Genomic DNA, 12,679 nt, shown 5'->3' on the forward strand with positions numbered 1-12,679 from the left:
CGGTATTTGTCATAGATCTCCTCTTCAGTTTGCTGAAAAAGAGTCTGCCTGGTTCTATATATCTTCTCCTGTCTGTGGCCCCTCCTCCTCCTCTGCTGGGCTGCGTAGACTCTCCTCCTCACTGCTATCAGGTATATCTCCACCATCTTGAGTAACCCAGATGCCTTCTGGGTCCCCTTTTATACTTTGGTAACGGTTACCACCTGCTCTGAGTTAGTGGTAAATGGGACATGCAAACTGGGCTTTTTGCGACTAGTCGCAATTTGCGAGTTGCAATTGCATAAGGTTTGCGACTCGCAAATTGCGACTTGCAATTTGTGGGTCGCAAAATGGGGTCGCAACGGATGCGACTCGCAAACGGGTCCCATCGCTTTTTGCGAGTCGGAAATGGGCTTTTTGCATCCCATTTCCGATTTTGCACTGTCGCAAATTGCGAATCGGCCCGTTTGCGAGTCGCAAACGTTTGCTACATCTGGCCCATAGTACTTTAGGGGTTACTTGAAGTTGCACTGTACCTGGTCAAAGTCACAGATCAAGCCGACAGCGATGGAGCGTGGGCCGGGTACAGGAGCCACGCATGCTGGGGGAACGGAGTACCTTGATCATGGTCATAAACACAAGGTGCAGAGATTGACGCATCAGTAGATACGTCGAAGTCACTCCTGCAGTCAAGGGATATGTTTAATTTTTCCACGCATTTATGGTGATGTTTATTTTATGAAAACGAGCAGTGAAGCCATGACGTGTTGCTTCCAATGACTATGGCCCTCATTCTGACCTTGGCGGTCTTTTCGCAAGACCGCCGAGCTACCGCCGCGGTAAAGACCGCCGACCGCGGCGGTATGCCGCAGCGCGTATTCCGACCGCTGGGAGCGTTCCGCCGGAATACCGCCAGCAGCCACACTGGCGGTCGGCGGGAAAGTGGAGACTGGTCAACCTCCACCGCCACGCCAGCAGAACACCGCCCCCAGAATTACGACCCACATTTCTGTGTGGCGGTCTTCTGTTGGCGGTCTTCTGTTGGCGGTCACGTCCCTATGGCTCCCGTCGCCTCCCGGAGGACCAACGCACAAGGTAAGTTGATCGTCCGTGAGGGGAGGGGGTGGGGGGGTGTTGTGTGATGTGTGCGTGCATGGGGGTGTGCGTGTGAGTGTGTAGAGGGGGTGTGTGAGTGCGTGCATGCGGGCGGGGAGAGCTGCTGTGCCTATGGGCAATGTGTGTAGTTCGGCGGGTGCGCATGTCGGCATGTATGTGTGCGGGTATGTGTCCCCGTTGTGTATGTGTGTGTGTAGGGGGTGTGTATATGTGCATGTTGGGGGTGTGTGCATGTCGGGGTGCGTGTATGTGCATGTCGGGGTGGGGGTGGGGAGGGGGTTCGTACCACCTCTGGGGGGTGGCAGGGGGGTGGAGGGTGTGGGGGGAGGACTCGGGGGGGCAGTGGGGGGTGGGGGAGACCCCTATCAGTGCCAGGGAAGGAATTCCCTGGCCCCGATAGTGCCTACCGCCATGGTTTGCATGGCGGTTCCCGAACGCCAGAAACCGCGGCGGTAAGCAGGGTCATGATACCGTTGGCGGTCTTGGGTCGACCGCCGGACCGAGTGCGCAGACTCCAGCCCGTCGGTCATGACCGCCGTGGCTGTCGGAGTGGGGAAGTGGCGGTCGGTCGCGGCGGTGACCGCCGCGGTCAGAATGCCATTTTTAATACCGCCGGTCTGTTCGCGGTCCGACCGCCGCCTCTCCGCCGACCGCCAAGGTCAGAATGAGGGCCAATGTGTTTTGTGCAAGCCACTCACCTGAATTCAAGGTGTTCCGATGGGGTGATGACAATTCCTTAATCCTGGTGATGACTAACGTGACCACTGTGAAGAGTACATTGCCCTCCCACAAGTCCTCAAGGGAAAAGGGGCTTTGGAAGAGAAAAAAAGAAAATACCAGCTTCTGCTTCGTGGACTGTAGAATCAGACTGCTGGACCCCAGACTGAGTGTTGTGTTGGGTGTCAGGACTTCTCATTTTTCAAAATACTGGGTTCTTGGTTATTAGGATTTTGGGCTACCAAAGAATTACTTAATTAATACACTTGCATAAACTAATACAAAATATCAGGTATTGTTCACACATTGTGCATACTTTTCCATAAGGCTGAACAAGTCTCTTTTTCTTTTTACAATACTTCACAGATTCTCTGAAGTAATGTCCAAACTCAAAAACAAGTAACTTGACTGTTAGACTTTTCATCCTTGCCCTGGTCTCCCTTAACTTTTTGCCTCTGTCCCCCAGCTTGTTGATGTGTGCTGGACTCTGTGTGTGTTTGAAAATGCCACTTTTAGAAAGTAGGCATTTTCTTGCTTATACCATTTCTGTGACTCTGCCTGTTTGTGGATTCCCTGTCTGGGTCAGTTTGACAGTTGGGCTGGTTGCACCTCACACTAGACAGTGACACAAAGGGAGCTGGGGTGCAGCCTGCATATCCTGATGAACCATCTGTGCTAGGAGGGATAGGAGGAGTGGTCACTCACACCTGAAAGGGCTGTGCCTCCCCTCACACAATGCAGTCTCCAACCCCCTGTTGAGTGTCTGGGACCTGGCCTGGGCAAGGCAGGATTTCACATTCAAAAGAGACTTTACTTTGAAGTAGGCCTACTTCAAAGGAGAAATTGGGTCTAAGAAGGGCACCCAAAACCACAGACTTTAGTAACCCTTCTGGAAACAAGAGGAACCTCTGCCTGGAGAAGAGCCGAAGAGCTGAGGAAGAAGAGCTGCCCTGCCTGTGACTGCGCTTTGTGGAACTATCCTGCAGTTGCTGCTTCTGCCAGAGTAAGAGGGCAAAGACTGAACTTTGTGTGCCTTCCATCTTGAGAAGAAATCTCCCAGGGCTTGATTTAGAGCTTGTCTCCTGTTGTTTGAAGTCTCAGGGACAGCACAGACTTCTCTCTGCCAGCACCTGGAGTCTCTGCCCTGTGGTGCCCATCCAGTTCCTGGGACCCTGAAAGGAGAATCTGGCAGCCTAAGGACAAGGAAATCCACACACAGAGAGCCGTGTGGGGAACAGATCGACGCGACTCTGATCTGCAGCTGAAGAAAAGACGCGCCGCCAGCTCTGCAGCTAAGAAACGACGATCGCAGGAAACGCGACTGAAGAATCGACGCACGGAGCAGGAGAAACGACTCGCAGCATAGCTGACAGAGGCTCGGTGATCACAACCCACGCTGCAGGGTTTTCGGATCATCGTGCGGCTGGATTTCCAACTCAAGTACCACTGTGCGTTGAAAAACAATGCAAGGGCTGCCCGGACCCAAGAGTACTGACCGGATCAACGCATCACTCTCCTGCAGAGAGAAGAAACGTCGCGCCCGACCCGATGAAAGGAGAAGCGACGCACGGTCCCGTTCATGAGTGGAATCAACGCATCGCAAGCCCTTTTTGACGCGCACTCACCCATGTGGGGTTATTTTTGATGCGGCCAAGGTACCTTTTCACGCTGACAGCATTAGTGTGTTTTTAAAACTACTTAAAAACTCTTTTTGCATTTTTATTGATAACTTGACTTGTGTATTGTGGATTTTTGTTGTTTTGGTCTTGTTTTGTTTAGATAAATAGTTCCTATTATTCTGAACCTGTGTTGTATCATTTTGTAGTGTTTTCATTAAGTTACTGTGTGTGTTGGTACAAATACTTTACACCTAGCACTCTGAAGTTAAGCCTACTGCTCTGCTAAGCTACCAAGGGGGTAAGCAGGGGTTATCTGAGGGTGATTCTCTTTTACCCTGACTAGAGTGAGGGTTCTTCCTTGAACAGGGGTAACCTGACTGTCAACCAAAGACCCCATTTCTAACATTGACTTAAGGGCTTCCTTGTGTTCTGGAATAGTCGCTTGCCAATAAAAGTTTTGGCAAACTTGCTCTATTTCTGATCTCCTAATTCTCAGGGGAGAGCTTTTTACAGGAAATACGTCTTTCCTTTATATCTGTTTAGTGGTATCTTGGATTTGCCTGTTTAGTGGTATCTTGGATTTGCACCCAAATGATAAATCACGCTAGGTCTTATTGTCATAAATTATTTGAAAGACAGAGCTCTGTTTTGTTTCATTCAAGCAATTAGTCTTTCTTTACCTTGAAATGAAGTTACTTGCTTGAAAACGTCAAAACCCAAGCAGTTTTTTTTCACTTTTCTTATTTTCTTTCCTTTAATACCGAATCATAGGCAGAAGATGGAAGAGAAGAGCCCGGACTCCGCAGAATGCCGACCGGAGGGCGAATTTTGCCAGAACTCGACTGTAGGTTGTCCGGAGGACGAGAAATGCTGTAACTTGACTAGAAGCTGGATGGAGAACGAGGAACACTGAAACTCGACTGTTTGCAGCCTGTAGGACAAGGAACTTGACGTGCCATGGAACTCCACTGGAAGCAGACTGGAGTACAAGGAGCTTGACTTGACTGGAAATAGATGGGCAGAGCAATAGGTATGAAACCAAGCAAGGCCTCAGACTCACAAGCATCCTTAAATAAGCAAAGGCATATATGTGATTTTTGGCAGTTGATTGCTTCTTAAGAAAATGAGCAATTAACCTCCTGATTGTGGCACATGTTCAGTACAGATCACATTGTGAAGAGCACATGTTTTGGCAGTTACAGTTGGAGCAGGTGGAAAGGCAATTGGTTGCTTGTTAAGGAAATGAGCAATTATCCACCTGATGGTGGCACACGTTCAATATAGAACACATTGTGAAGAGCACATGTTTTGGCAGTTACAGCTGGAGCAGGTGGAAAGGCAGTTGGTTGCTTGTTAAGGAAATTAGCAATTATCCTCCTGATGGTGGCACATGTTCAATATAGAACACATTGTGAAGAGCACATGTTTTGACAGTGACAGATGGCACAAGTTTAGCAGGTATAATAAACAAGCATTGGTTGTAATAAATGAGACATTTAACAAGCATTGGTTATTGCAGACTTGATATTGAAGGATGTAATGAATATACCCAATTAAGTCTGAATGTTGCAAGCAACAGCGCCTTACTGTAATCAAGCTCTTGGATTTGCTAGTGCACCCACAACAGTTCTCCCCCCCAAAGGCTGACATGCTGGACATGGTTTCATAGGATTTAACAGATGAAATTGTCGCACCAAATGAGGGGCATGAACGAAAGATGTGGATTCCCAAGAACGCTCAGAAGGATCATCCGCCAGATGTATCAATCTCCCGGTTTGCACTTCTTAAATAGTGAATTTTAAGAAATCGCTATTTAAGAATTGCAAAATGGGATGTATCAAAATTGTGAGTCGGTAATAGCGATTTCTTAAAACTTGCAAACGCAATTTGCGAGTTGCAAATACCGATTTGCAAAAAAATAGCGAATCGGTATTTGAAAATTGCAAATTGCGAAAACGGCAAACCGGAATAGCCTGATGACATCACAATCAGGAAGTGAGTCAGCCCATGCTGTTTCCAGGAGCCACACCCACAGGAGCAGACAGGGAGATACAGCCCAGCACCAGGGAGGCAGCACTGTGAGACAGCCAGGACCAATGATGGGAATGTGAAGGAGAAAGGAGACAGGAAGTGCAAGCTCAAATGAGGAGGGTCTCAGGAACCACAACAAACTTTTCGGGAAGAACTCACTCCAGGTACCTGAGAGTGAGAAGAGGAAACTGTGGTCAGACATCCAGACCAAAACATGTGCAGTGGGTGTTGCACAGCGCTCTGTTGAGGAGATACGCAAGTGATGGTACGACTTGCTTTTCCATGCCAAAGAGAGGGTTGCCAGCAGGCAAAAGGAGGCAAGGAGCACCAGAGGAGGACCACCCACCCAGACACTGTCCACACCAATGGAATACATGGTGGAGTCCACACTGTTTCCTGAAGCTGTCAGTGGTGTCACTGACATTGACACCTCAGTGACACCCAGCACCAGCAAAGGTAAGGTCAGTAATGATGTGTATCCCGACACATGCATGTACAAATGCCCCCTAGAAATTAGCTATTAGCTCGATGCAGTGTGATAAGTACTCCATGCCACATCTTACATGCAACACAACAATGCCTTATGGGAGTGGTAGTCCACACCCCTAAAGTGCCAATACCATACAAATAGCAAGTTAGTGTTCAGCTACATAGAGAAACAACAAAAACGACTTATAGTGATACAATGTTACTTTATATTTATTACTATTATGCAACATTGTGTGAAATGTTCAAAAATTACATGCTGCACATTGCCGTTGTAGATGTTCCAGGCCCTGCCGCAGCAGAAAGTGGAAATGTGGGGGATAGCGAAACACAGCCACAGTCTGACTCAAACACCAGTGAGTCCTTCATTATTGCACCATCTAGACACAGGGCAAGAGTGTTACCGCTCCCAGAGTATAACCTGGACTCTGATGAAATGCTGGATGAAGTACCCACACCACTGCCAGAAGCTAGATTCACAGGAAGACAGCAGTCCCTGCCCCAGGATCAGTCCACTCCCCTCAGGAGGCGTCACGATGCAGGCAGACAGTGCACTGATAAAGGAGAGGGCCTATCACTCTTTATGCCTGTGAGAAAACAGGGCTGATTGCAGAGGCCCCCTAACTTTTTGCCCCCATTTTCCACTTTTTGCTGGTGTTTTCCTGACTCTGATGGTGCCCTGGGTACTGCTAACCAGTCCCAGGGCCTGTGCTCTGTGTAAAATGGATATGCAAATTAGGCTAATTATAATTGGCTAAGTTAACCTACCTATAAGTCCCTAGTATATGGTAGGGCATGTAGGTTTAGGGACCACAGCATAGGTGGTGCACCCATAGGTGCACTGCTGAAGTGCCCAGTGTCATTTTAAAGGCAGGCCTGCCTTGCTGGCTGCTTTTAAATTAAAGTTATATGCAAATTCGACTTTGGAATTAAAAGTAGTTCCAAAGTCTTAAACTACCTTATTTTTACGTATAAGTCACCCCTAAGGTGTGCCCTGTGTGCCCCTAGGGCTGGGTGCCATGTAACTACAAGCAGGGACTTTATAAAAATAGTTTTATAAGCCCTGGTGAGGTAAAAACAGCCAAATTCGTTTTTCCCTCATTGTAATAAATGGCCTTCATAGGCTAGAATGGGGAGTCTTTATTTTAATTTTTAAAGTCTCCTTAAATGATGCATACCAAGAATTTGGTATCAAATTAATTGTTGTAATAAATTCCAGTTGTTGGATTTAATATAACTTGTTCAGGTAAAGAGTTTTAAACTTTACCTAAAAAGTTGCCAATTTCAGCCCTGCATTGTTTTTGCAGCTGTGCTCTGATTGGCCAGCCTTTAGCAGCTTGGCCTAGCTGCCTTGATGAGGTGTGAAGTGGCCTGGCTTCACACAAAGTAATGTGCCTGTGGGAAGGAATCTCCCCTCAGCAGATGGTGAGGCAGGAAGAGGGAGGGCTGCCAAACTGGTCTTCAAAGGCAGAGAAGGACATTTGGAGCAACCAGCAACACCCCCACATCCTGCAACCCCAGACAACTAGGTGCCCCCTTGATTAGATTAGGAGAGGGCAGGAGAGGGGTGTGTTTATGATTTTTAGCCACACCAGTGGGTGGGCTCAGCCAGATGTAACCTCCAAAAATCAGATTCAGCCATGATGGATTTTTAGAGAATGTTGCCTCCTGGGATTAATTTTTGCCACACTTCCCAGGAAGTGGTCATCACAGGGGGAAGTACCCTGCACCTGATTGGAGAACCAGGACCCCCCTGCTTTTCACCCAGGAGCAAGGATAAAACTGGCAGACCTGCACCCACACCTCAGTTCCCTACCACATCCAACAAGGAAGAACAACAGAAGAAGAAGGACTGCCCTGCTGGACCCCTGGCCTGCACCTGGAACCTGCACTCAGAAGGACTGCACCAGCTGCACACTTGGGCTTCACCACAAGAAGGACTTTGCCTGGCTTCAACTGGTTCAAGGAGGGACTCCCTGTTTGCTACAGGTGAAAAAGTGCTAACCAGAGTCCCCTGCACCAACTCCTGAAGAAAGCGACCAGCTGACCACTGTCCAGTGGCCAAAAAGGAGTTTGCGCCAGGTGCATTCTGGGAGTTGTAGTCCGCACCCCCCAAGGACCATCTCAGAACTTCTGGACCCTTGGGGTGAGCTGTGGAGCCCAAAAGAACCTTAAAAGGACATCTGGGAAAAGCCCCAGAAGTTTGGAGAAGTTTGGACAACTTTTGTAAAAAAGCTCCATAGAGGGACCGACCCGCCGCGGCAACTCTAGCCGGCTTGCCTCAACCGCGACCCGGCCTGATTTGCTGGTTCGTCCCGGTAAAGAAAATCTCCGAAAAAGAGACTAAGTCCTAAGGTAAAAAGTTGACCGGGACCTCCCAGCCAGCGTATCCGAGGAGGGCTCCATGGACGTCGGATCAAGATCCAGGTTTACCCCGGTCGAAGGATTTTCACCTCGAAAAAACGACTAAGTCCGAAGGTAAAAATCTCCACCGAGGATTCCCGCATCGCGTATCCGGAGAAGGGCTCCAGGAGGTCGGATTGGACTGGCAGGTTCGTCCCGCTGAAGAAAAATCTTCGAAAAAGAGACTAAGGGGGTCATTCCGACCCCGGCGGGCACCGCCCGCCGGGCGGAAACCGCCCAAACACCACCCCGCGGTCAAATGACCGCGGGGAGCATTCCAACTTTTCCGCTGGGCCGGCGGGCGATCTTCAAAAGATCACCCGCCGGCCCAGCGGGAAAGCCCCAGCAAAGATGAAGCCGGCTCCGAAGGGAGCCGGCGGATTTGCTGGGGTGTGACGGGTGCAGTTGCACCCGTCGCGATTTTCAGTGTCTACTTTGCAGACACTGAAAATCTTAATGGGGCCCTGTTAGGGGGCCCCTGCAGTGCCCTTGCCAGTGGCATGGGCACTGCAGGGGCCCCCAGGGGCCCCACGACACCCGTTCCCACCAGCCTGTTCCTGGCGGTGTAAACCGCCAGGAACAGGCTGGCGGGAAGGGGGTCGGAATCCCCATGGCGGCGCTGCATGCAGCGCCGCCATGGAGGATTCCCTGGGGCAGGGAAAAACCGGCGGGAAACCGCCGGTTCCCCTTTTCTGACCGCAGCGCAGAATTGCCCCGGAAGCACCGCCAGCCTGTTGGCGGTGCTTCCTCTGCCCTCTGTCCTCTGCCCTGGTGGTTACAAACCGCCAGGGTCAGAATGAGGGCCTAAGTGTGAAGGTAAACTTTTAACCGAGGCCTCCCGTGGCCTGTAGCCGAGCAGGGCTCCATCGCGGTCGGCCTTAAACTTTGACTTTGCCCCGGTCGAGGTGCAACCAGATGACCCGATTGACGCTTTTTGTTTCTAGGCGCTAAAAAAATTATAATTCTTTAAAAATTCATATCTCCGGTTCCCCTTATCCGATTTTATTCATTTTGGTGTCATTTTAAAGATACAAATATAATCTATTTTTATAAATTGGTTTTGGATTTTTAAACTGTTTCCTGTGTTTTATTTAATTACTGTTTTGTGATATTTGAATGCTTTACACTCTGTCTCCTAAGTTAAGCCTTGACGCTCGTTGCCAAGCTACCAAGGGTTGAGCTGGGGTTAATTTACTGAGACCTAACTGGACCTTAGTGGAGGTTAGTGGCCTATTGCTAAGTGTGGGTACCTACCTGCCCTTACCAATAACCCATTTTCCAACATTTTTGGTGGCAGCGGTGGGATCCTGTACTTGTGTTCAGTATCACGTTACAGTTTTAAGTAAAACAAATTAAAAATCCTTTAAATTGTCCTAGTGCAAAGATTGTTTTTAATTTTTAATTTGGATTAATTTCAATTATTGAATTTTTGTGATTTTTCTAAATTCTTGTTTCCAATTTTTGCAAAAAGTTTTTGTTGACACAAAACTAGGGAACCATGGAGCTTGATCTGGCTAGCCTACCCACACTGACAGTAGTCCAGCTTAGGGGGTTGTGTACTGAAAGAGGGTTGCCTGCAACCACTGACCTCAGGAAGCATGTCCTGATCAAATCCCTGACAGCATGGGCTGAGGCCCAAGAGGTAGACCCAGAGGAAGCTCCAGAGGAGGGAGAAGTAGGGGAGGATGCTAGCTCTCACCACTCAGGGGAGGGAGGGCATCTGAGCCTAAGTGAGGATGAGGAAGACCGGTCCTCATTACATACAGTCACTAGGGGCAGTCCCAAAGCTAGTTGGGGGAAGGGGGTCCCTTCAGGAGGAGAGAACCTGTCCCTCAGAGAAAGAGAGCTGGAGGCCCAGCTAGCATTCATAGCTTTGGAGGCAGAGAAGCTGGCCCTAGAAAAGAAAAAGTGGGCAAAGAGAGAAAAGAGATGGTGGCAGCGACAGAGAAGATGAGGTGTCCATGGGTGGGGGGGTTTGCCCCAGATTACCCAAGGGGGTAGTTCCTGCTTATGTAGAGGGGGATGATATAGACAAGTGGTTGGAGTCCTTTGAGAGGGCCCTCCAAATGAGAAGGGTTAAGCCTCATACTGGGGTTCACTTTTATGGGAGTTGGTCCCCAACTCAGGGAGGGATAGGCTTCTGACCTTAAGGGGGGGAGGAGGCAGATTCTTACCCTAGTATGAAGAGGTGCTTAACCAAGAAGTTTGGTCTGACCCCAGAGCAGTATAGAATGAAGTTCAGGGACACCCAGAAGGTCAGTACCCAGTCTTGGGTTGACTTTGTAGACACCTCACTTAAGGCACTAGAGGGCTGGATTATTGGTAACAAAGTAAATACTTATGAGGGGTTATACAATCTGATCATGAGAGAGCACATCTTGACCAATTGTACCCAAGAAAGGTTACACCAGCATCTAGTGGACTCTAAGCTGACCAACCCTAGAGAGCTAGGGGAGGCAGCTGATGAGTGGTTGAGAATCAGAGTGGTTGTCAAGTCCCAGGAGGGAGACTCCAAGAAGGGGGGGTCAGGTCACCAAAAAACCTAAGGAGGGAGGTGGTAAGCCCACCACAGAGACTCCCTCTGTACCCCAGAACCCTAAGAAGGAGGAGAGTAAATCCCACTCCCACTCTGACAAGCAGAGACAGGGAGACCCAGGGTTAAAAAAGCTCTTGGACAGCAGGGCTTGCTTTGACTGTCAGCAGACAGGTCACTTCAGAGGAGATGCAGCCTGTCCAAAGAAGGTGGTTAGCACTGGGCTGTCCAGTGTAGCCATAGAGGAGGACTCCTCAGATGATGAAGTCCTCCTAGCATTGAGCTGGGAGACAGGACCAGATGGTAAGCTGGTGATCCCTGAGGGAGGGAGTAGGCACTTCCACCCCATTCAGGTGAATGGGATCCCTACCACTGGCCTGAGAGACACCTGTGCCAGTCACACTATGGTGAGTGACCGGTTAGTGACCCCAGACATGTATGTCCCAGGAGAGACCAGGAAAGTCAGGATAGCCACAGGGGAGGTCACCTCCAAACCTGTAGCCATAGTGCCCCTAAAGAGGGAGGGTATCCTTGACTGGTTTAGGGTGGTTGTCAGTGCTGACCTCCCCCTAGATTGTATCCTGGGCAATGACCTCCCAGAGGTGAGTCTGGTCCCAGATGGGGCGCCCCCCCAACCCAAAGTCCTGGGGAGTCAGTCCCTACGGTTAGGAGACAGGGGTCCCCAAGAAAAGGAAAGAAGAAAAGGAAGGGTAGGCCACTCTGAAAGAGAGTTCCAGGGAGCCAAAGGCCTTCTACCCCAGTAGAGGGGGAGCCCAGAGTTGGCACTGGTGAGGCCTCACCTGACCCCAAGGAAGTCCTGAGTAGTCAGGCAGCTGTCCAGATGCAGGGTGTTGCCCCTGCACTGACAGAAGGGAGAGTGGAAGGAGGGTGTCTGCCACAGGAGGTGGTAGCCCCCACTCTAGACAGCAAGAGGGGTGCCAGGACCCCACAGTTGCCCCTAAAGCAGCTCAGCCACCTGTCAGTGGAGAGCTTAGGGTGTGGTTCTGGGTACTGACAGCTGTCAGTAGCCTCTGCTGGGTGCTAGCCTTCCTGGCAGCACTGTACTTGGCCTGGGAGGCAGACCCCAGGGCCAATAGCAAAGTAGGCCCCCTGACCCTGTTGGTCACGGTGGGGTTGCTCAAGTGTTGGGTGACCTCTTTGGGTAAGCTAGGTGTTGCCCTAGCAAAGTTAGGAGTAGGGGAGGTGGGCACCTCACTACCCAAGTTGGCAGAGAGAGAGGAGGAAGACCCCCCTAGAGGGAAGTTTCAGTTTGAGATGGGTCCTTTCACGGTTGGGGTGGGTTCACTACCCAGAGGGAGTGACCCTGACAGGAGGATGTAAGGCAGAGTAGGCCCTGCAAAGGGACAGCCAGTTTTCTTCACTGTCTTCCTCGCCTAACAAGCCAGGAAGACTCTCCCAGGGTTGGGCTGAGTCTCCTGGGCGTGTGGGCTGGGGGGTTTGTGTGAGAAAACAGGGCTGATTGCAGAGGCCCCCTAACTTTTTGCCCCCATTTTCCACTTTTTGCTGGTGTTTTCCTGACTCTGATGGTGCCCTGGGTACTGCTAACCAGTCCCAGGGCCTGTGCTCTGTATAAAATGGATATGCAAATTAGGCTAATTATAATTGGCTAAGTTAACCTACCTATAAGTCCCTAGTATATGGTAGGGCATGTAGGTTTAGGGACCACAGCATAGGTGGTGCACCCATAGGTGCACTGCTGAAGTGCCCAGTGTCATTTTAAAGGCAGGCCTGCCTTGCTGGCTGCTTTTAAATTAAAGTTATATGCAAATTCGAC

Source organism: Pleurodeles waltl, chromosome 5 (assembly GCF_031143425.1).
Source record: "Pleurodeles waltl isolate 20211129_DDA chromosome 5, aPleWal1.hap1.20221129, whole genome shotgun sequence".
NCBI classification, from domain to species: domain Eukaryota; kingdom Metazoa; phylum Chordata; class Amphibia; order Caudata; family Salamandridae; genus Pleurodeles; species Pleurodeles waltl.